This window comes from Carcharodon carcharias, chromosome 4 (assembly GCF_017639515.1).
Source record: "Carcharodon carcharias isolate sCarCar2 chromosome 4, sCarCar2.pri, whole genome shotgun sequence".
Classification (NCBI taxonomy): domain Eukaryota; kingdom Metazoa; phylum Chordata; class Chondrichthyes; order Lamniformes; family Lamnidae; genus Carcharodon; species Carcharodon carcharias.
In genome coordinates this window covers 86315845-86338670 of record NC_054470.1, presented here as the reverse complement: position 1 = coordinate 86338670, position 22826 = coordinate 86315845, and positions in this window count along the sequence as shown.

Below are 22826 nucleotides of genomic sequence, written 5' to 3'. Positions count from 1 at the left end.
GGGATTCGCCTAGTTCTGTCGAAGGGTCATGAGGACTTGAAACGTCAACTCTTTTCTTCTCCGCCGATGCTGCCAGACCTGCTGAGTTTTTCCAGGTAATTCAATTTTTGTTTTAGATTTCCAGCATCCGCAGTTTTTTGTTTTTTTGTTTTTAGCCAGAGCCTTTTTTGCAATTGCAGGATTTCCCGCATCCAAGAAGGCATCAATTGTATGCATCTTCCCATAAAAGCCCCAGCAGGGTAGTCGGGTGCCTTCATCAATAGAAAGGAGTTCCACTCCCTGAACATGCAGATATGTGTGACCACAACAATCAGATTTTGCAGGTTTGCACCAGGTATCCTGGAAGCTGTCTTGATGCCTACATCCCCCGTCACTCCCAGGTGCCAAGGCTTTTTGTTACTCCAGTTCCTTGGATGGTTAGCTCCAGAGAGACAAAGGTGAAAGGTGGCTCCTGACCCCAATGAGACACCAAAGACAGAAGGAGAGAAGAACTGTAATTGCAGTCATGCCTCCACAAGGGCAGTAATCGAGCAGACCATAGACCTACTCAAGATGAGGTTCCACTGCCTGGTATCACTTCAGTATCCTCTTGAGCATGTTTCCATTATTTCTGTTGTCTGCTGAGCATGCACAATCTGGCTCTGTCAAGGGGGGACCCATTGGAGGACAGCAATTCTGCTGCACAGGCCGTAGAGAATGACTCAAGTACTGGGTCTGAGGAGGAGCTGGTGGAGCCCCAGGGTGAGGAGCACGATCCCGATGTGAGGATCGTCATGGCAGGCAAGGAGACCAGGGAGGCCTTGATTCAGAGAACTTTCAGCTAGGCATCCAAATCAAGGAATCAAGGTGATGGTATGGGGTAGGCCACCTTACTGATCTTTCCTGATGAGGCAGTTCTGTCACCCTTAAGTCAAGGTCTGAACTCCAAAATAAAGTTTGCAGCCCTTCATCTGTGCTACACAAGACACCCAGGTCAATTACCTATCAAAAGCATGAAGCACACTAACGCCATTGCACGTTATGAGAAATTTTTATAATTAAGGCAAATGTGCAAATGAAATACACTTGCCAAGGAAACATAAATCATCCCTTTTGTGATCACAGTGCCTTAAAATTCCTTTTGCGAGTGTTGTGTCTTGGTAACCCCCTCCTCCCCAACCTCGCTGGCAGCTGGATTAGAGGGCAGCCTGCTGACTCTGATGTCCTGTTGGCCTTAATGATCTTGGCGATTGCCCTCTGGCCAGCGAAGCCTGTGCACCCCGTCTGGGTGGTAGAGTCCAGCGCAATGGCTGGGCACTCCTTAGTCATTGCGGCCTCATTAGATGCGCTAGCCACTGGCAGAGGGACAGAGGAGCTGCTGCCACCATCCACATCACCCTGACAGGAGATTGCAGATGCGAGCTACAGTTCGCCCGCCAACTTGAGGTTGGTTTGAACCTCCCTGTTCACCATCAATAGATGGGCAGCGAGCAGAGTGACTAGGTGCCTCATCCATCTCTCACACTGGCAGTAACCTTGGGCTTGCAGGTCTAAACGCAACTCCAGGAACCCCTGATTGAATTCCTGGAACTGCCTTTCCATAAGAGTCACCACTCTATCTATGGTGGAGGCTGTGCATGGACTCCTCCAAGATAGAGTCCATGGCATACAGACCCTCAGGGTTTTCTGCGAGATCTTCCCGCGCATCTGCTGGACATCCAGCATCTGCCGCCTGATGGATGACTTCAGATGCATGCCCTCTTCCCGCACCTGCCGGCAACGCTGAGCGTGTCTTCATGTGTGTTTCACGCTGGCTGGCAGTTAATTGGCCTGCCATAAGACATAGGAGTAGAAATTAGGCCATTCGGCCCATCGAGTCTGCTCCACCATTCAATCATTGCTGATAAGTTTCTCAACCCCATTCTCCCGCCTTCTCTCCGTAACCTTTGATCCCCTTACCAATCAAGAACCTATCTATTTCGGTCTTAAATACACTCAATGACCTGGCCTTCACAGCCTTTTGCGGCAATGAGTTCTATAAATTCACCACTCCCTGGCTAAAGAAGTTTCTCCTCATCTCTGTTCTAAAAGGTCCTCCCTTTACTCTGAGGCTGTGCCCTCGGGTCCTAGTCTCTCTTAATAATGGAAGCATCTTCCCCACGTCTGCTCTATCCAGGCCTTTCAGTATTCTGTAAGTTTCAATCAGATCCCCCCCGTATCCTTCTAAATTCCATCGAGTATAGACTCAGAGACCTCAAACGTTCCTCATATGTTAAGCCTTTCATTCTTGGGATCATTCTCGTGAATGTGCCAGTGTGAAATTGACACAGAGAGCTGAATTTGCATCCGCTTCTGGACCACTGATCATGCTCCCACGCCACGCTGAAAATTCAGGCCACTGTTACAGTACGAAATACAACGTAGTCACTTCAGTGTTTCATGTGCTCAAATGCACAGTTTTTTTTTGGCATAAGCACTGACTCACTAAATATTATATCTCCCAGGTGGGGGGACTGTGAGCAAGTGATGTAACTCTTTCAAGTTCCAGTAGCTGTAACGCTTTTGAGTACAAACCCATTTCCATCTGTTTCAGATGAAGTTACATTGTTTCATAGTTTGCCATTGTGAGATTTGAACTCTTGATACTCTTTCGAGTACAAACCTGTTTCCATCTGTTTCAGATGAAGTCACATTGTTCCATAGTTTGCCATTGTGAGATTTGAACTCTTGATGAGCGTAATACTCTCTGATGTTAGGGACAATGTTTCATAGTTTGCCATTGTGAGATTTGAACTCTTGATCTTGGGGTTACAAACCCAGTACCATAACCACTTGGCTATTTAGGCCAAGCTGAGCAAGTGATGTACTTTACTGTGTTATGAATGTGTTTAATTACATAACAGATGTAAATTTAATTGATCTCCCAATTACCTTCCACCTGCCAGTCACAGTCTGTGCACAGCTACTAGTTGTACCTGCAGTGTATTACTGTTTGTGAAAATGGCAATAAAAATGGAAATATATGGGAATAAAAACAATGGAAAAATGTGGATATTCGCTTTAGAAACAGAAAATTTACAGCACAGAAAGAAGACATTCGGCTCATTGCTTTTATATTCTATTCCTTGGCTAATACAGGCAAAGATCCCATATGCCTTCTTAACCGTCTTAACTACCTGTCTCATTCTGTTCTACACTTCTCAGTGCATCCAAGTAATTTTAAAATGTGATGAAGGTTTACTGCCTCTACCACACTCAGGCAGTGAGTTCTGGGCCACTACCACCCTCTGGGTGAAAATATTTCTCCTCACTCCTTGCTAATCCTTCAGCCAATTGCATTAAATCTATGCTCCTGGTTATTGACCTCTCTACTAAGGAAAAATTTATCTAGGCTCCTTATTGTTTGGGGCACCTTAAATAAATTCCCCCCCACTTCCTCCTCTGTTTGAAGTAAATAACTCCAGCCTATCCAATCTTTCCTCAACACTAAAATAACCTCTCTGCTCTTACATTCTATGTCTCAGCTAATAAAGGCAAATATCTCATATGCTTTCTTAATGACCTTAACTACCTGTCCGACTACCTTCAATTATCTGTGCACCTGCAGTCCAAGGTCCCTCTGTTACCCAATGCTTCTTAGTATCCTACCATTTATTATGTTTTGCCTTACCTTGTTTGCCCTTCCCAAACATCTCCAGTTTGAATTCCATTTCCCGTTTTTCTGCTCACCTGACCAGTCCATTGATATCACCCTGTCTTCTTCCTCACTTCCAACCATGTGGCCAATTTTTGTATTATTTAAGTTACAAGGACTTGGGGCTACTCAGCAGTTGATTCAGCACCACCAGCCCTATAGATGATAGCTTTGTATCGTGTTGGGTGGGAGTGACCTCCATGTCCTTCACTCGTAGATTAAACCATCAGTGACCCTGTTCTGGATGACCTTCCATCTTGCCATCACCCAAGCTTGATGCGATGGCATCCTTACTGTCTCCAGGGCTGCTTCCTCCAAAGCACTCAGTGTGGCGAGCTGCAGCGCTTAGACATAAGGCTTGAGACATTTATCAATGATTATGCGCTCTCTTCTACAGTATGAAGAGAGAAAGATTTATGAGAAAATTGCCCGCCTTCACACATTCCAGCATGACAGTCACATGAGCTGTTGCATTGCTCAATGATGTCCCCTGCTCAATTCTGCTTCATCTGTGAGGATTGCTGACACCTCAGTGATGCACTTGATCTGACAATGTTAAGGAGACCTATGGGCACTCTGTCTGCTCAACTCGTGTGGACGCTGGTGTCTTCAGAGTTAGAGGCCTGTCACCTGGATGTTGCTTTCCACTCACCTTGCCCGATCTTAGTAGATCATTAAAGTACTTTCAGCACTGGAGCTATGCCCTCCTTATCAGTTGCTGGCTGCTGATTGACAACCTCTATCCAAGCCTTCTTGGTCTGGTTGGAAGAATTTCTTCTTGCACTTATTTTCTAATTTCTGATGCTGATGAATCTGCTGTACATTTTCACTTTGTTGTTGTTTTATTTCAAATTTCCAGATTTTCTGTCACTGTGGACCCAAAGAAACACAATTTGCTAACCACTTCTAGCGGTTCTTTAGTGTAATCAAGGGAGCAGATGGGACACCCTGTCCCATAGCCACAGTTTCCTTGATGCTCATAATCAGGAAGAACAAGTTACAGGCTTGCGAGAGAGAATCCATGAGTCTTTGTAGCTGAGTTTCCGTGCAAGTGACTAGACTGGCATCATCGGAGTGGAGGAGCTCTCTGATCAAGACGTGCTGTACTTTTGACTTTGCTTTCAGTTTGGACAGATTGTAGAGTTTGGTGTCTGATTTAGTATGCAGGTAAACTCCTTCCATATCTACAGGAAGGCAAAAGTCAGGGGCATGGAAAAAAAAATCAAACAAAATGGGGGTTTGGACACAGCCATTCTTCAGTCTCAAACTTTTGAAAGTTGTGCTGTCAAACTGTACTGTCCAGTGCATGTTGTCATGAAAGTAGTAGAAGAGACTGAGGAGCTTTGGTGGGCAGCCAATTTTCCTCAAAATCTTTTACAGTCCTGCCCTGCTCTGGTGCTGAATGTTTTAGTGAGATCTATGAAAGTAAGGTAAAGAGGTAAAGCCTGTTTTCTACATTTCTCTTGTTGCTGGTGAATGGAGAAGGTCATGTCCACTGTAGATCTACCCGCAAAGAAATAGCACTACGCTTCGGGATAGATGCCGTCTGCAAGTAGCTGAAATCTTTTAATCAGGACTCTAGCAAAAGCCTTCCCATTGACGCATGAAGTGAGGTGCCCCTGTAGTTGTTGCAGTCCCCTCTGTTGTCTTTGTCTTTTTATAATGTGATTGTATTTGTATCACACATGTCCTTTGGAACAAATCCTGCCTTCCAACAGCAGGAAATCATGAAAGTGTGACAGTGGATGGGACTTTGCATGTTTGAGCAATTCTGCTGAAATTCCATCCTTGCCAGGTGTTTTTCTGCTGGGTAAGCAATCAATGGCCTTTCTGAGTTCAAGCAATGAGGGTTCTTCATCTAACTCAACTACCACAGGTAGCTGCGAGAGTGTAAAATACATGGTAGTATAGTTCACAGTAGTGTTCAACCCAGCAGAACATGTTTGTTTCTGTCAATTTCAGGAGGGCAACTTTGGTGATGTTGGGACCAAGTGCCCTCTTGACCCCAATTAGTCTGTTGGAGCAGAACTTGATACATGCCTAGGGAAAGCAGCTACCACCTTTGGCCGAATCACAGAATAACATCAAGCTAATCTTAGGACCAAGATGCTGCTTTATGAGGCTTGTGTTTTCAGCACCTTATTGTATGGCTGTGAAAAATGGGCACTTACAGCTAGCAAGAAAGGAAGCTCAATAACTTTCATCTTCGCTGTTGGTGCATTCTGGATATCTCATGGAAGGACAACAATCACAAATGTGGCAGTCCTCTCAAAGGCAAAGCTCCCAAGTACGTTGGCACTCATTATACAGAGGGGACTTCACTGGCTCGGGTATGTTCACAGGATGGAAGACGATTTTATACCTAAGGATTTTCTACCTGGAGAGGTAGCTGGGGGCAGATTACCAGAAGCTTCACTTCAAGGATGTTTGGAAGCATGACATGAAGGCCCAAAACATCGTTTCTTCCACCTAAGAGACATTAGCTGATGACAGAGGAAAATGGTGACATCACATGTGGACTGGTGTGCGCCAATATAACGATCTGTGGTCATTTAAACAGTCAAACAAATTAACATATATTCAGTTTAGATACTTTCACGTGCTGTGTTGCAGTAAAACTTCACCAGATAATTGCTGGAAAAATGTCTTCACTGACAACAAAAGAAATTTAAAGGAAGTTTAAAGAGGAAAACAACAAATGTTGCAAATTTGAAATTGTCATTGTTGGCATCCTTCCATCTGTGTAAGATGATAGTCATGCAGCAAATCAAGTCAGCTGGGGATTTGCTTCATATGGTGCACTTGTGCTGATGGTTGAAGAAGCCAATCCATGAGAAGCAAGTTCTGCCACGACTGCTGCATAGGAAGTGGTGATCAGGTGTCATTGTAAGCTGTTGTTATAGCCTCCTTCTGTGCTGTTATAAGCCTAGGAGTGTTGTCCCCTGTTACAATCTCAGCTGATGTTAATACTGGACAAGTCAGATCCCAGAGGGAAACCTGGCATGATAGATTCTAACACTTTTTTTTAGAAACCATGGAGAAAAGTTACTGAACAATTCACAGGAGTCTGCTGAACAATTTTCAGTACAAAGAATAAAATATTTATTAAAATGATAAAATGAACTATATTACACTAAACAAAAAGATTGAAAAGATGTCAATACAAACACAAGACGAAGATTCAATTTTCCAATATTCCTTTACCCAGCAATATCTTTACAGACACATAAATCAGTGAAGAGTTAACACTAACTTGACACAAAGTCTCCTTGGTTGGGACTGGCACACATGCAAAATGTTTTCTTCTGGTGAATTCTTAGCACTCATTTCTCACCCAATTCGAATCTCTCCCCGAGACACCCAAAAATAACCACTTAAAGCACACTGTTTCAGTGGCAGCTTTGCTAAACTGATCATGTTACTGAGTCCTGTAACTGCCTATTCAATTAATTACCATCCCACTAGCCTTGTACTTTTACTCTTCTCAGAGAGCTGAAAAATTCGTGTCTTCACTCTGACACACTGGACTCTCCCCTGCCTTTTTCTGTGTCTCTATGGGTGGAATCGTCCCAGATTTGAACTAAGTGCGGTAACGGACAGGAAAAAAGTCAGCTTACCCACTGGCCGCAACGGCGGGTTTTCACGCCATATTGCCCCATGCCTGCCTCATTAATTATGCAGCCACTGGAAACATGCCATCTTGCTGGCAGGCAGCTGCCAATTTGCCAGCCATGCCCCACAGCAATAATATGCTGAAGGCGGGTAAAATTGGCTCACCGTGGGACTTCTGGCCCTCCCTTAGGAGTTGCCAGCTAATCTGATTGGTCGCAGCTCCAGCAGTCCGGGCAGTGTCTAAAGCTTAGTAGTGGGCGCTCTCGTGACTACAACCAGTCCCAAGAAGAAGGCCCAATGGATCCCGGAGTGAGGTGAGTCCAGGGTATTGGGCAGGTAGGGTTTTGTCAATTTAGGGTGAGAGGAAATGGGGTGTGTGGGGTGGGTTTTGGAGACCAGGCGGGAAGGGAGGATTGGGGTGGGTACTGTCTTAAGGGGGCTGCCCCAGATGCACAAAGGGCATCCCCTAAAGATAGTACCCTTAATTCCTTCCCAACTTTATAAAAACATTTTTTTTTAAAGTGGGCTGCCCACTTCCGCCCAACTGTGCAAGCCAACTGTATTATGGCATGGGCTGGGTAAAATTGGGGTCAATTGGCTTGTTAATAAGCTCAACTGACCCTTAATTATTTATTTATATATGGTGGGCGGGCTGCCAAATTTGTTGCCTGCCTACCTATAATGCAATGGGGGTGAGCTCGGGGGTGGATGGGAAGTTCATGGGCCGGGCACCTGCCCTATTTTATGTGCTGCCCTGATGAAAACATACCCGGTGGGGGCACGTAAAATCCAGCTCCATATTCTTCCTTTAGACAGAAAAAAATATCAATTTCATGTGGGAACTATCATCTGTACAAAGTACATCTGTACAAACTATATCTGTATATGCTGCTGAATAAGACACTTGTTCCCAGCAAAAATCTAGTCAATCAGAATTTATCTGTGGTAATATGCTTATCACTTCTCACGCAGCTAATAAACTGTTTAGCTACAATTCCTTTTGAAGAGGCCCAAGCTACAGAAGTCAGGGAATCAAAATAATCACATGAGGATGTGATCATTCCTCATAAACCATGGTTTTCTATCACATCATTGATTGTCTCAATGGAAAACCTTTGTAGGACCATCTGGCTCTCCACCCAACCAGTCACAGTGCCAGCTATCACAGTGCTTCTGAAATTCAAAATAGCCTGTTCTGATTTCTAAGAAAGATGCACTGAAGTTGAAATACGCCTAGTGGAAACCAAAGCACAGATTATGCTAATGCACCACATGCATTCACACTAAAGTGCCAAGTGAGAAATGAGCACTTCAGAATTTTCAGAGTGATCTTAATAGTCCTGGATATCACAAGGCACAGTGGTACTAAAAGGGGAGGAAAGCTTGAGCTGGTGTAGGGCAAAGAGTCATTGTACTGCCTGCTCCTTTTTGGGGTCTTCGGCTTAAGCACTTTGGTTTTCTTGCATACCAACAGAAACTTATTGAATACGTATATGCAGGAGATTGTAATTGCATACATAAGATATGAGAAGAAATGACAATCAAATGTCTGTAAGGAGTCAGCAGTGGAATTGCAACTATAATGACTAGCACAGTGACTCATAGCATGACTCCAAAGAAAGATTAAAGGCACTCATTGAGGACTGAATTAGAAACTTCATAGTTGCGGAATCTTCTGTCCAGTGGAAAATAAGTGGGGTTCCAGAGCAGGTACCCTCCAGCAGGAGGATGTGTGAAAAGACTCAGGGACAACGCACTAGCAGATACATCATTCTGAGTTCTGTACAGCCACAGGTCTGCACAAATATTCAGAAAGAAACGGCACAAAAAGTGTCTGAAACAGAGGAGGCTCCTGGCACTGATGACAGTGACACTTTATAAGCTTAGCTTGAACTTTATCAGAAACTGCTCCTCTCTCAGCTTCAACCAGCTGCACCTAATAGTGTCTCAGGTGAAACATTTGGCAAGCACAGTGATGAGGCTCCTATGGTCTCAACATTCTCTTTCTGTGGTCATATGCATTTAATTGTCAACAATGTCACAATGACAACTGCCATTACTACCCAATATACACTGAAAAACTATCAATGCAGTACCAAATCTTCAATTTGTTTTACTAAGTGTCATTCCTTATAATCAGAAGTGTAGCAAGCTGTGTAATGTTCCAAAGAGACTAATCTATCTCAGTGGAAAGGCATATATGTGTACATTTAAAAATCCATTACATAAATCAAATACTCAAGATTGAACCTTTATTTATTTGAATGCATGGATATTTGATTTCCTAAATTGCCCTTTTCAGGTTCCAGTCATTTTCTCTTCACTTGAGAGATTTTTATTGTCACGGCCGGGCCCTGGGCGAGGTCTCCAAATTTGTTATTATCCCGGATGAGATACCCCAAATTGTTAACTTCCCAACCGGAACGCAAATTTTGTTATGCTCCCGGGTGAGGAGGAATGCGCTGGCTCCCCTTCTTTATTCAGCCTCTTCGGTTGTGTGCAACAAGATTAATTTGAAAGGGATCCCTTCCCTCCTGGATACCTTTGCCCAGCCAAATGTATTTATGTTTTAGAAGGAGCCAATTTAACCAGACTTTACACATACACACAAAGCAGAAATGAGAAGTTGAGTCCAAAAGTAAAAGTAAAAAATATATATATGTATCAGTCTTTGGCTTGTTTGTGAGAAATAGATGGTGAAAGATTGCGACTGTTAAGTTGGGTGATTCTGGTAGAGCTGACTTCAGCAGTTGAGCAGTTGGTTTGGTTCTGCAGGTTAGCTGAAGGAGCTGTCCTGTTTCCTTTTTTTCATTCATTCACAGGATGTGGGCTTTACTGGGTGGGCCAGCATTTATTGCCCATCACTATTTGTCCTTGAGAAGGTGGTGGTGAGCTGCCTTCTTAAACTGCTGCAGTCCATGTGGTGTAGGTACACCCACAATGCTGTTAGGAAGGGAATTTCAGGGTTTTGACCCAGCGACAGTGAAGGAACAGTAATATATTTCCAAGTCAGGATGCTGAGTGACTTGGAGAGGAACTTCCAGGTAATGGTGGTCCCATCTATCTGCTCTTCTTGTCCTTCTTGATGGGCATGGGTTTGGAAAGTGCTGTCGAAGGAGCCTTGGTGAATTCCTGCACTACATCTTGCAGATGGTACACACTGCTGCCACTGTGCGTTGGTGGTGATGGAGTGAATGTTTACGGATGTGGTGCCAATCAAGCGGCTGCTTTTTCCTGGACGGTTATCAAGCTTCTTGAGTGTTGTGGGAGCTGCACTTAACCAGGCAAATGAGGAGAATCCTCACTAGTGCCTTGTAGATGGTGAACAGGCTTTGGGGAGTCAGAAGATGAGTTACTCGTCACAGGATTCCTAGCCTTTGACCTACTCTTGTAGCCACAGTATTTAAATGGCTAGTCCAGTTAAGTTTCTGGCCAATGTTAACCCCCCAGGATGTTGATAGTGGGGAATTCAGTGATGATAATGCCATTGAACATAAAGGGACGATGACTGTGGCTTTGCTGACTTGCCTCCAGCCACAGAGATAGAGAGACTTCTACCTGCAAGATGCAGGGATGCCTAGTTGATGTTCTTCTGCTATGACTCCCACAGCACACACTAGTACACCAGAACCAGAACATACAGATCAGGTTTGTAGTTAGCTTTTTAACCCCTATTCTTGTGTATTCCCAGAAAGGAAACGGCAAACATGTCTTTCGCCCAGAATCTGCTTACTTTCAACTCACACCATTTCCACATTCTGAGATATATCTCAACAGGAGATAGTTTTTGCTGAGATGTGGTAATCAGTCTCCATTGTCTCCATAACCACAGGAGATTAAAGTTCCGTCTTTTGCATTGCATCTTTATTTCAAGTGTCTCTGACTGAAGTAGGCATTGACACGTTTTTAGATACGGCATTCCATGTTCTCTACGGGCAGGTCGGTTAAGTATATCCCACATAAGATTTTTTCAACAAATGGTTACTTTACATTCTCAGCCAGTTTTTGCTTGTATGTCCTATTTTAATATAAAAAACAAGTCATCCTTAAAAAGTTCAATTTGCCCGTAAGTAATTCAGTGATCTGCTGTTGTGACGTTATCTATTTATATTGGAAGGGATATTGGGAATCTGGGTTAGATTTTATTCCTATGTTGCTTTAAATTAAATTTGGTGAATTAAGGGGTTGACAATGTATACCACTGAAGCGATAGGGGAATGTAGATTAGACCCAGTAGTGACAAAGTGACTACTGGGTCTAATTATTCTTCTCATACCATATCAGTTTGAGACAATGGGATTCATTAGCATTTTTCTACTAATAAATTCCTTTGACTGGGCACAGAATTAAGTCTCAGATGAACAGGTTAAACTGGTGCATGGTGGTGGAGAGGTGGACATTTATGATTTGAGGCAGCTATTTTAATTGGTTGAGGCCGGTTAGCTCAGATCAGTGGTGTGTGGTTCAGAATAAGGCCAGCTGCATGTGTTTGATCCATGTTTTAACACAGCTACGCTTGGGACCTGCCTTCTTTCCCTTAGGGGTACTATGATGTAGGAGCAGAAGTAGGCCATTCAGCCCATTGAGTCTACTCTGCCATTCAAAAAGGTCATGGCTGAGCTGAACTCCACTTTCCTGCCTTTACCCCATAACCCTTGATTCCCTTACTGATTAAAAATCTGTCTATCTCAGCCTTGAATATACTTAATGACCCCACTTCTACAGCCCTCTGCGGTAAAGAAGTCCACAGGTTCACTACACTCAGAGAAGAAATTCCTCCTCATCTCTGTCTTAAATGGGTGACTGCTTGCTCTGAGGTTATGCCCTCTGGTCCTAGACTCTCCCACAAGGGGAAACAACCTCTCAGCATCTACCCTGTCAAGCCCCCCTAAGAATCTGATATGTTTCAATAAGGTCACCTCTCATCCTTCTAAACTCAAATGAGTACAGTTCCAACCTACACAACCTCTCCTCATAAGAAAATCCCTCCATTCCCAGGATCAATCTAGTGAACCTTCTTTGGACTGCCTTCAATGCCAGTACATCTTTCCTTAGATAAGGGGATAAAAACTGTTCACAGTGTTCTAGCTGTGGTCTAACTAGTACCTTATATGGTTTTAGTAAGACTTCCCTACTTTTACCCTCCATTCCCTTTGAAAAAAAAGGCCAACTGTCCATGTGCCTTCCCCATTGCCTGCTGAACTTGTATGCTAGCCTTTTGTGATTCATGCAAGAGGAGCCCCAAATCCCTCTGTGCTGTAGCTTTCTGCAGTCTTTCTCCACTTAAATAATATTCAGCTCCTCTATTCTTCCTGCCAAAGCGCATAACCTCACATTTTCCCACATTATACTCCATCTGCTAAATTTTGCCCACTCACTTAATCTGTCTATATCGCGCTGTAGACTTTTTGTGGCATCCTCACCACTTGCCTTCCTATTTATTTTTGTGTTATCTGCAAACTTGGTGATAATACATTCACTTTCCTCTTCCAAGTCATTAATATATATTGTAAATATTTGTGTCCCCAGCACTGATCCCTGTGGCACTCCACTAGTTACAGGTTGCCATCCTGAAAATGCCCCCCTTATCCCAACTCTCTGCCTTCTATTAGTTAACCAATCCTCTATCCATGCTAATATACTACCCCCAACACCATAGGCTCTTAACATATTAAGTTGCCTTATGTGTGGTACCTTACTGAATGCCTTTTGGAAATCCAAATATATTACATCTACTGGTTCACCTTTATCTTTCCTGCTTGTTACCTCCTCAAAGAATTCTAAAAAAAAGTGTCAGGGATGATTTCCCCTTCATAAAGCCAGGCTGACTCTGCTTGATTATATTATGCATTTGTAAATGCTCTACTATTACCCTTTTCGAATAAAGGTGTTACTTTGGTAGGTTTCCAATCGTCTGGGAAATTTCCAGAATCTAAGGAATCTTGGAAGATTATTACCAGTGCATCCACTATCTTTGTAGCTACTTCATTTAATATCCTAGGATGCAACCCATTAGGTCAAGGGGACTTATTGGCCTTTAGCCCCATTAGTTTCCCTAGTATTTTTTCTCCAGTGATAGTTATTATATTTATTTCCTCCCCTGCTTTTGCCCCTTGATTATTTAGTGTTTTTGGAATGCTATTAGTGCCTTCTACTGCGAAGACTGATGAAAAGTATTTATTCAACTCCTTTGCCATTTCCTGGTTCCCCATTATTATTTCCCCAGCCTCATTTTCTAAGAGACCTATGTTCACTTTGGCCTCTCTCTTCCGTTTTATATATTTACCGAAGCTCTTATTGTTTTTTATATTATTTACTGGTTTACTCTCAAAGTTTATTTTCTCCCTCTTTATTTTTTTGGTCATCTTTTGTTGGTTTTTACAACTTTCCCAATCCTCTGTCTTACCACTAACATTTGCCACATTGTGTGTTTTTTTTTTTCAATTTGACACTATCCTTAACTTGTCACAATATATCTTTGTTGTGAATCATGAACGATTTTCTTAAACATCTGCCATTGTTCATCAACTGTCTTTTCTGCTAAACTCCTTTCTCAGTACACTCCAGCCAATTCTGCCCTCATTCCTTTGTAATTACCTCTATTTAGGTTTACCCAGTTGTTTCCGACTCTCAAACTGAATGCTAAATTCTACCATGTTATGGTCATGGTTTCCTAAGGGATCTTTTACTTTGAGATTATTTATTAAACCTATCTTATTACACATTATCAGATCCAAAATAGCCTGATCCCTGGTTGGATCCACAACATAGTGTTCTAGGAAATTGTCCCGAATACACTCTATGAATTCTTGCTTGTGGCTACCTCTACCAATTTGATTTTCCTAATCTACATGAAGATTAAAGTCACCCATGATTAATGTACTGCCTTTTTTACATGCCATCGTTCTCTGTCCTACAGTTTAGCTACTGTTGGGGACCTATAGACTACTCCCAACGGTATCTTCTTCCGCTTGTTATTTCTTACCTCCACCTATATGGATTCTACATCTTCTGATCCAAGATCATTTCTTGCTATCGTACTTATTTCATCTTGTACTAACAAAGCTACCCCACCACCCTTTCCCTCCTTCCTGTCCTTTCAAAAAGTCTCATACCCCTGAATATTTAGTTCACAGCTTTCATCTCCTTGTAACCATGTCTTTGTAATGGCTATAAGATCATACCCATTAACTTCTATTTGTGCCGTTAATTCATTTATTTTGTTCTGAATACTATGTGCATTTAAGTAAAGAGCCATTAATTTTGCCTTTTTATCATTTTTTCCTCCTTTGACCCCATCTGCTGCTGTTTTTTTACGTTTGTACACTGTCACTTCCTGTCACACTCTGGGTATCTTTACCTAAATAGCTGCCCTGCAATGCTGCCATATCCTTTCACTTTATAAGCCTACCTATCCCCTCTCCAGCACCCCCACCACTCTATTCAGTTTGAAGCCCTCTCGACAGCCCTAGTTATTTGATTTGCCAGGGCAATTCAACTGTCCCAGCACAGTTCAAGTGAAGCCCATCCCACTGGAACAGCTTCCTTCTACACCTGTACTGGTGCCAGTGCTCTACAAACTGAAATCCATTCCTCCCACACCAATCTTTGAGCCATGCATCTAACTCCTTGACAAAAACTACCAAGAAAATGGCTCAGGATGAAACATCAGCTGATAAAGAGCCAAGGACCAACCTTTGAGCAGAGCACGCATGGCATGGCATTTTAATTGGCAGCTCAATGAACCAAGCCTCTACAGAAAGAGTTGGGTCAAAATTCATAGGCTGAATTTTATGTACCTTGGTAGTGGGCGTGACTCCAAGCCATGAGTGCGCAGATCATTGGCTCCCTCCCCCACCTTTGAAGGATTTCAGATACTATGCATTGTGGCCAATTAGTCGGTGGAAGCCAACTAACTACATGCAGGATGGGTGGGCAGTGCACCTAATCGGTAATCGAAAGGTGGAACATTCGTGAACTGGAAGTCGGTCACCGCCATCCATTTAAAGGCACCTGTGCACTCAATCATGCTGTATTCATGGGAATCCAGCCATGGCTGCAAAGCCTCTGGCTCTATCCGCTTGTCTTGCGTTGTCACATGTAATAGAGATAAAATGATGGCATGCCTAAACATGAACACCTTAATGCAGCGATAGGCTGCAGGGTGGGTGATCCCACTAAGGTCTCTAAATGCTGCCTGGAATGAACCTGAGGCGAAGAAGTTCAATGCCACAGTTACTTTTAAGGCCCCAGGCATTGGGGGATCATCACAATTCAAGGCTGTCTCACCGGAAAGTATGTCACAAAGGGATATGACTATCTCTCAATAGTTGCAGTCTTTGGAGGCACTGTCATTCTGACACCAGCAGGTAAAACATCCTGAACATGTACACTCAGCTGCCAGGGTAGGGCCTCTGCCTGCTGCTGCTGTCTCCCCTCTGCAGTCCCTCACTTCACAGCAGATTTCCCACTTTCATGTACATCATGGTGTACCTGTCCCTGGCCAGCTGGTCTCCTCCTTCTCCTCTCCTCCTCCAACAGAATTGACAATTCCCTTTCAAGGCACTGGTTGGAATGTTATGTGCCCGCTGGCGTCGGGCATGTTCAGTGGCGGGAGCAGACAGCATGGTGAAAAGGCCAAAAATCGCTTTCACAATGTCGTGAAATCAGTTTGTGATTGTCAGCTCAGCCCGTCGATGGCAGGTCACATTTTCAGCTGTCAGACATCAAGAACCTACTTGTAATACATCTGCATATTATTATAAGCCCAGCCCACTGAAATCATACCCCACCCTGGATATCACACCAATGTGCTTCACTACAACATATATAAGGTGAGCACATGGCGGGCTGCATTTCACTCGGGGCAAAGACCAACAGAGGAAAACTAAAAATGAATTAAGGAGGGAGAAGATTAAATATGAGGATAAACTAGCCAGTAATATAAAAAAGAGATTGCAAGAGGTTTTTTAGATATATAAAAGGTAAGAGAGAGGCAAAAGTAGACATTGGGCCGCTGGAAAATGACGCTGGATAAGTAGTAGCTTGGAACAAAGAAATGGTGGAGGAACTGAAAAGATACCTTGCGTCAGTCTTCACAGTGGAAGACACGTGACATCCCCTAAGTTCAAGAGAGTCGGGGGGCAGAGGTGAGTATGGTGGCCATTACCAAGGAGAAGGTGCTAGGAAAACTGAAAGGCCTGAAGGTGGATAAATCACCTGGACCAGATGGATTACACCCCAGAGTTCTGAAGGAGATAGCTGAAGAGATAGTGGAGGCGTTAGTGATGATCTTTCAGGAATCACTGGAGTCAGGGAGAGCCCCAGAGGACTGGAAAATCGCTAATGTAACCCCCCTGTTTAAGAAAGGAGTGAGGCAAAAGATGGGAAATTACAGGCCGATTAGCCTGACCTCGGTCGTTGGTAAGATTTTAGAGTCCATTATTAAGGATGAGATTTCAGAACACTTGGAAGTGCATGGTAAAATTGGGCAAAGTCAGCATGGTTTCATCAAGAGGAGTTCATGCCTGATAAATGTTAGAATTCTTTGAGGAGGTAACGAGTAGGTTAGACAAAGGAAAGCCAATGGATGTTATCTACTTGGACTTCCAGAAGGCCTTTGACAAGGTGCCGCACAAGAGGCTGCTCAGTAAGATAAGAGCCCATGATGTTAGAGGCCAGGTTCTAGCACGGATAGATGATTGGCTGTTTGGCAGGAGGCAGAGAGTGGGGATAAGGGGACCCTTCTCAGGATGGCGGCTGGTGACTAGTGGAGTTCCGCAGAGGTCAGTGTTGGGACCACAACTTTTCACTTTATACATCAATGATCTAGATGAAGGAACTGAGGGCATCCTGGCTAAGTTTGCAGATGATACAAAGATAGGTGGAGGGACAGGTAGTATTGAGGAGGCGGGGAGGCTGCAGAAGGATTTGGACAGGTTAGGAGAATGGGCAAAGAAGTGGCAGATGGAATGAAATGTGGGGAAGTGTGAGATCATGCACTTTGGTAGTAAGAATAGAAGCATAGACTATTTTCTAAATGGGGAGAGAATTCAGAAGTCTGGAGTGCAAAGGGACTTGGGAGTCCTAGTCCAGGATTCTCTTAAGGTTAACTTGCAGGTGGAGTCGGTAGTTAGGAAGGCAAATGCATTTATTTCGAGAGGACTAGAATATAAAAGCAGGGATGTGCTGCTGAGGCTTTATAAGGCTCTGGTCAGACCACATTTAGAATATTGTGAGCAATATCTCAGGAAGGATGTGCAGGCCCTGGAGGGGGTCCAGAAGGAGTTCACGAGAATGATCCCAGAAATGAAAGGCTTAACATATGAGGACTCTGGGTCTATACTCAATGGAGTTTATAAGGATGAGGGGCGGATCTGATTGAAACTTACAGAATACTGAAACACCTGGATAGAGTGGACGTGGGGAAGATGTTTCCATTAGTAGGAGAGGCTAGGACCTGAGGGCACAGCCTCAGAGTAAAGGGAAGACCTTTTAGAACAGAGATGAGGAGAAACTTCTTTAGCCAGAGAGTGGTGAATCTATGGAACTCATTGCCACAGAAGGCTGTGGAGGCCAGGTCATTGAGTGTATTTAAGACTGAGATATATAGGTTCTTGATTGGTAAGGGGATCAAAGGTTACAGGGAGAAGGCGGGAGAATGGGGTTGAGAAACTTAGCAGCAATGATTGAAAGGCGGAGCAGACACGATGGGACAAATGGCCTAATTTCTGCTTCTATGTCTTATGGTCTTATGGACTTCAAGGTTTGTTTTCCTACCTTGCTTTGGGCAGCATTCGTGGTCATCAGTGCCAGGCTTCATAGACAGCACATCACTTTTAGGGGGGCTCACGGGCAGCTCTACTTACCAGACTAGCCATAGGGCATGGGCAGCTTTTCAGTGGCTGCATGGCTAGGGCTTGCTTGGGGAAGGGGGAGGTGACCTCAGGCAAAGGAAGAGGGTGAGGGCTGTACTGGGGAGGGAGGATATCCCAGGGTGTGTTTGGGGACACGTTGATCTGTGCAAATGGCCTCAAGATGGCGAGGGCTGAGGAGACAATCTCCAAAGGAGATGAGGCCAGATGGACATTTGAGGGTATGTGTGAGAGAGTGGGTGGTAATGTCCCTTGAGCTGACAGTGATTGAGATGCCAGTGAATGTGTCGGCTTGAGTGTGAGGGTTTAGGGTGATGAGATGGTTGCCTTATCCTGGCGGCATGGATGAGATAATTTATTCTCTATCTGTATTGGATGGCTAACCTCTTGTGCGCAACATTGGCACTGATCACCACTGCCTTTGCCCACCAGTGGTAATGTAGCTGACCCTCCTGCTGTCAGAGTGAGGGTAATGGACATCACAGTCCACAGCATCCAAAAGGCGCTTGAGGGTTGTGTTACTAAACCTGGGGACTGCAGTCTTCTTGCTTTTTGGGGCCATTTCTTCTTTGCAGCAGTCCTGGACTGGAAGCACTGAGAGATGTGCACGTGACTGTACTTTAAATGTGGCGACTGGCATGATGAAGAGGCAAGGTGATGGCGTGGTGGACGAACCAGAGCCCGGCCGCCATCAAAATGGCATACTTCCCGGGAATATATAAATAATGTGGCTGGATTGGGACAATATGGTGTGAGAAGCCGCCATTGCAACTGGCTGATAAAACGTTGTTTTTTCTGCCCACTACTGCACTTAGTACAAAGCTGGGATGATTCCATCCACTGATTTATAGCACAAATGGTGCAGTGGCTCAATGTTGGTGAGAGCACTTCCTTTTTGCCCCCTTTCCTGAGGAAATGCTCTGATGAAGGTCTACATGTTATGAAAAGCAAAATTTGAAACATTAGCTAAATAACCATAGCTGCTGCAGCAGACTCCTCTACTAAAGTCAGCCACTTGCAGCCTTTATATCCGCCTTTTCAACAGTGTATGAAAAAACCCATCAACCGTGCTTCCCATATACCTACCAATTATGATGTGGGCAAGCTTTTATTCCAGTCAATTATTTCCAAACAAGCTTAAACACTTGTTAATGAGGAATTTGAATGGGCAGATGGGCTGCCAATTTCGGTGCCCGCCTACCTGTTGTTTTATGGCAGACCAGCGTGATAACGTCAAGTTCATGACCCATTGCTATGACGCCAGATTTTACACAAGCCTGCGACTGCGGCAGTCCCACTTTGTAAATGTAAAACTCAGCCCCATGTTTTCATCTCTCTTCCAAGCTGGAGCAAATGCATTTTGATTTAAAAGTCAGGAAAGCCTAATAGTTTAAACAGCTTATGAAATATGTAGAATCTAATGGCTGAGATATAACCATGTTTCTAACCATGTACGATATGTAAGAAATTTGTTCTGTCTAGTTTCAGGGGTTGCTAGCCTGTAAAATGAACTAAGTCCATTAAAAGCAATTTAATGGTGTATTTTATTAGTTCCCATGTTATCAATGGATATTAAATTTAGTGAAAACTATATTCAGTTTAATCCTATTATTTGCATAATATAAAGCAGTTTCATTTAAAATTGGGCTTGAGTAGATATGAGGAAAAACCTGTGATGCTAAGCCTGAACAATTACTAATGCACAGCTGGAAGTTGGTATATATATGACTTGGAGACTTTTTCTGATGTTAGGTTAAACACTGAATCAAAATGAATGAATGACTCACACGGGCACAGTCAAGCAGTATTCATAATTAAATTACATGTCAAAATGAACTCTGTATGTGAATTAGTCTCTGCGTGCAGTATATTTCAGAAACATTCACTTCTGACTTATACACTTCCAAAGTGTGCCCCCTGCAGAAGTTTGCCCCATATATGTTTTATTTCTACTGACAATATGTTTGACCTGTAAAGAAAATACCACGGAAAATTATATCTTATGTACTAAGTTGCTGCTTTATCAGATCAGGTTGTGTTTGATCATTGATGCAATAGTCATGTATGAAATAAGGGCTGAGGTTGAGGATGAAACTGGGATCATCACTTATGCACGTCAGAAGGTACATAGTCTCAACTTAAAATCCCTTCTCCCACAAATGGGCTGGAGCAAGTCAGTTAAAATGTGTAATATGTGCAATGTAACCCCAACCCATGCCCTGTGACTTGTTTTTTTTATGGCAGGGATATCAGGGCGTCCAAATGTCCCATGAAGATGATGCTGGACACTAAATTAACATGATAAATTTGCGCACTCACATTGCAATTGGAAGACTGATCTAAAATTCACTGCTGCTGCATATGTTTCCACAGGGTTGGCAAACATGACAGTAAAAGGGAGCTCCACAATATCAGTGCCTCTCAAGGAAGCTTTCGATCTCCCCCAAGCTGTGATCCCCCATTCTGATTCCCAGGCACTGACTCCGGTTGTAGCCTCCAGCCACTGATGTTCCCTCCTGCCCAATGGCCTGATTATCCATTTGCCCAGCTGGCAAATGGGAAATGGAGCTAACGAAATGTTAATGAAGTAATGGCACTAAGATCAACAGGAATAATGCCCTTAGAATTTGATAGTCTCTTTGGCGTTTTTGGCCTTAGCCACTACAATGTAGGTATTGGGTCTCATTCTTCCTGCAGTCAGACCTCTTGTTAGTTTTTCGACAAATCTTACCAGAAACAAAAGTAGAGGGTGCTGATTCCCTCAGAAGTCAATTATCTCAGCTGTGAGTTGGATAGCTTCACTTACACGCAAATTCTAACATGTTTGACTCAATGGGAATAACAGCTCCCCTGTTGAAACATACTGCTTAAAAGGAGTAAATTGTAGACATCAATAAACAGTTAATGAGCCTTTCACAAGAATTTTTATTGCCATTTTAGGTATTTACATATTAACATTTTATCAAGGGGTGAAATTAGCTAGAAAAAAAATATAGGGTCTTCAGTAAATAGCCTACTTGATAGGTCAGAAGGGAAACAGTTAATTAAAATTGTCATTTAACTAAAACTAATTAATATCTCAAAACAATTTCATAATGCTATTATCTATACAGCTATTATTCAACCAAAAATTCAGTATTTATTGAAATGCGATAATAAGTAGACATTGTCTAAACTTTAAAGCTAACTTAAAAACTCATTTTTAAATAATTTATAAGTTACTTATAACTATGAGTTTCACGATGATCAAAGCTCCACCTAAATAGTTTACAGAATATTCTGTCCAAAATTCTTAAAGGATTCTTACAAGGACAAGATTTTAGTAAAATGATCCCAGAAGTGATCTATTTTGCAGTTGTTAATTTTTTTTTAATTACTCAATGGGAACCATTTTTAAACTAAAGTTATTGCCATAATTACAGTGTCGATTATTAGCAGTTCTCAGATCATCTAACTGCAAGTGACAAAGCGCTGAATCATCCCAGATTTGCACAAGTGCAGCAGTAGGCAGGAAAAAAGTTGTTTTAGTTACTGGCCACAATGGCCTGTTTTCACACCATCTTGCCCCACTCCCGCCTCATTAATTATGCAGCCACAGAAAACACACCATCTCACTGTTGGAAGGTCTCCAATTTGCCCACCATGCCGTTATCTCGCCGGTTGCTCTTGCAGGGCGCCATATTTAAACTGTAGCCGTGTGCACGCTTCTCAATGTTTGCAGCCCAGTACTGCTCTGTGAAGCCACGGCTCCAAAAGCCAAGAAGAGTGCAGCCCCCAAGTCAATGACACATCTATGGGATGCCTTCTGATTGCTGTGGAGTATGCCACGATATCCTCTATCGCCACTCTGGCACCATTCCAGCTTGGGAGACAGGGTGGTAGAGGCGGTCAGTGCCAATGCTGCACACAAGAGGTCAGCCAGCCAGTGCAGAAAACGAATGAATAATCGCATCTGTGCCGCCAGGGCAAGACAACCATCTTATCACTCTAAACTTTCACACTCACAAGGCCATCACACATTCACTGGCATCTCATTCACTACCAGCTCAAGGGACATCATCACACTCTCACACACAACCTCACTTCACCATCTGGCCTCATCTCCTCTGGAGAATGCCTCCTCAGCCCTCACCATCTTGAGGCCACTTGTACAGTTCAACGTGCGTCCCCCCGGCCCCACACACATACATCCTGGCATACCTCCATTCCCCAATACAGCCCTCCTCCTGCAGCCTCTTTCTTTGTCTGAGGCCGCTTCTACCCCTTCACCAAGTAAGCCCTAGCCCTGCAACCATTGAAAAGCCACCCCAACTTTATGCCTGGTCTGCTAGGCAGAGACCTGTCCATGAGCCCCTCTAAAAGTGAAGCGAAGCTATGAAGCCTGGCGCTGATGGCCGTGACTGTTGCCGGAAGCAAGGTAGGCAAACAAACCTCGAAGTCCTGAGCGAAGTACAGTTCACCAGGTGCATGTCGCTTATGTACAGCATGGGGGATGATTCTGGCGAGCAGTGCTCATAATGAGATGGTAAAGTATTGAAATTAGGTTCTCAATGTGCGGCAGTGGGAAATGAGGCCCCATTGACCGGTGGAGCGGACAATAGCAAACTGGTTTCACAACAGCGTGAAACCGATTTTTGGTCTTCTCACCAAATTGCTCCACCCACCTG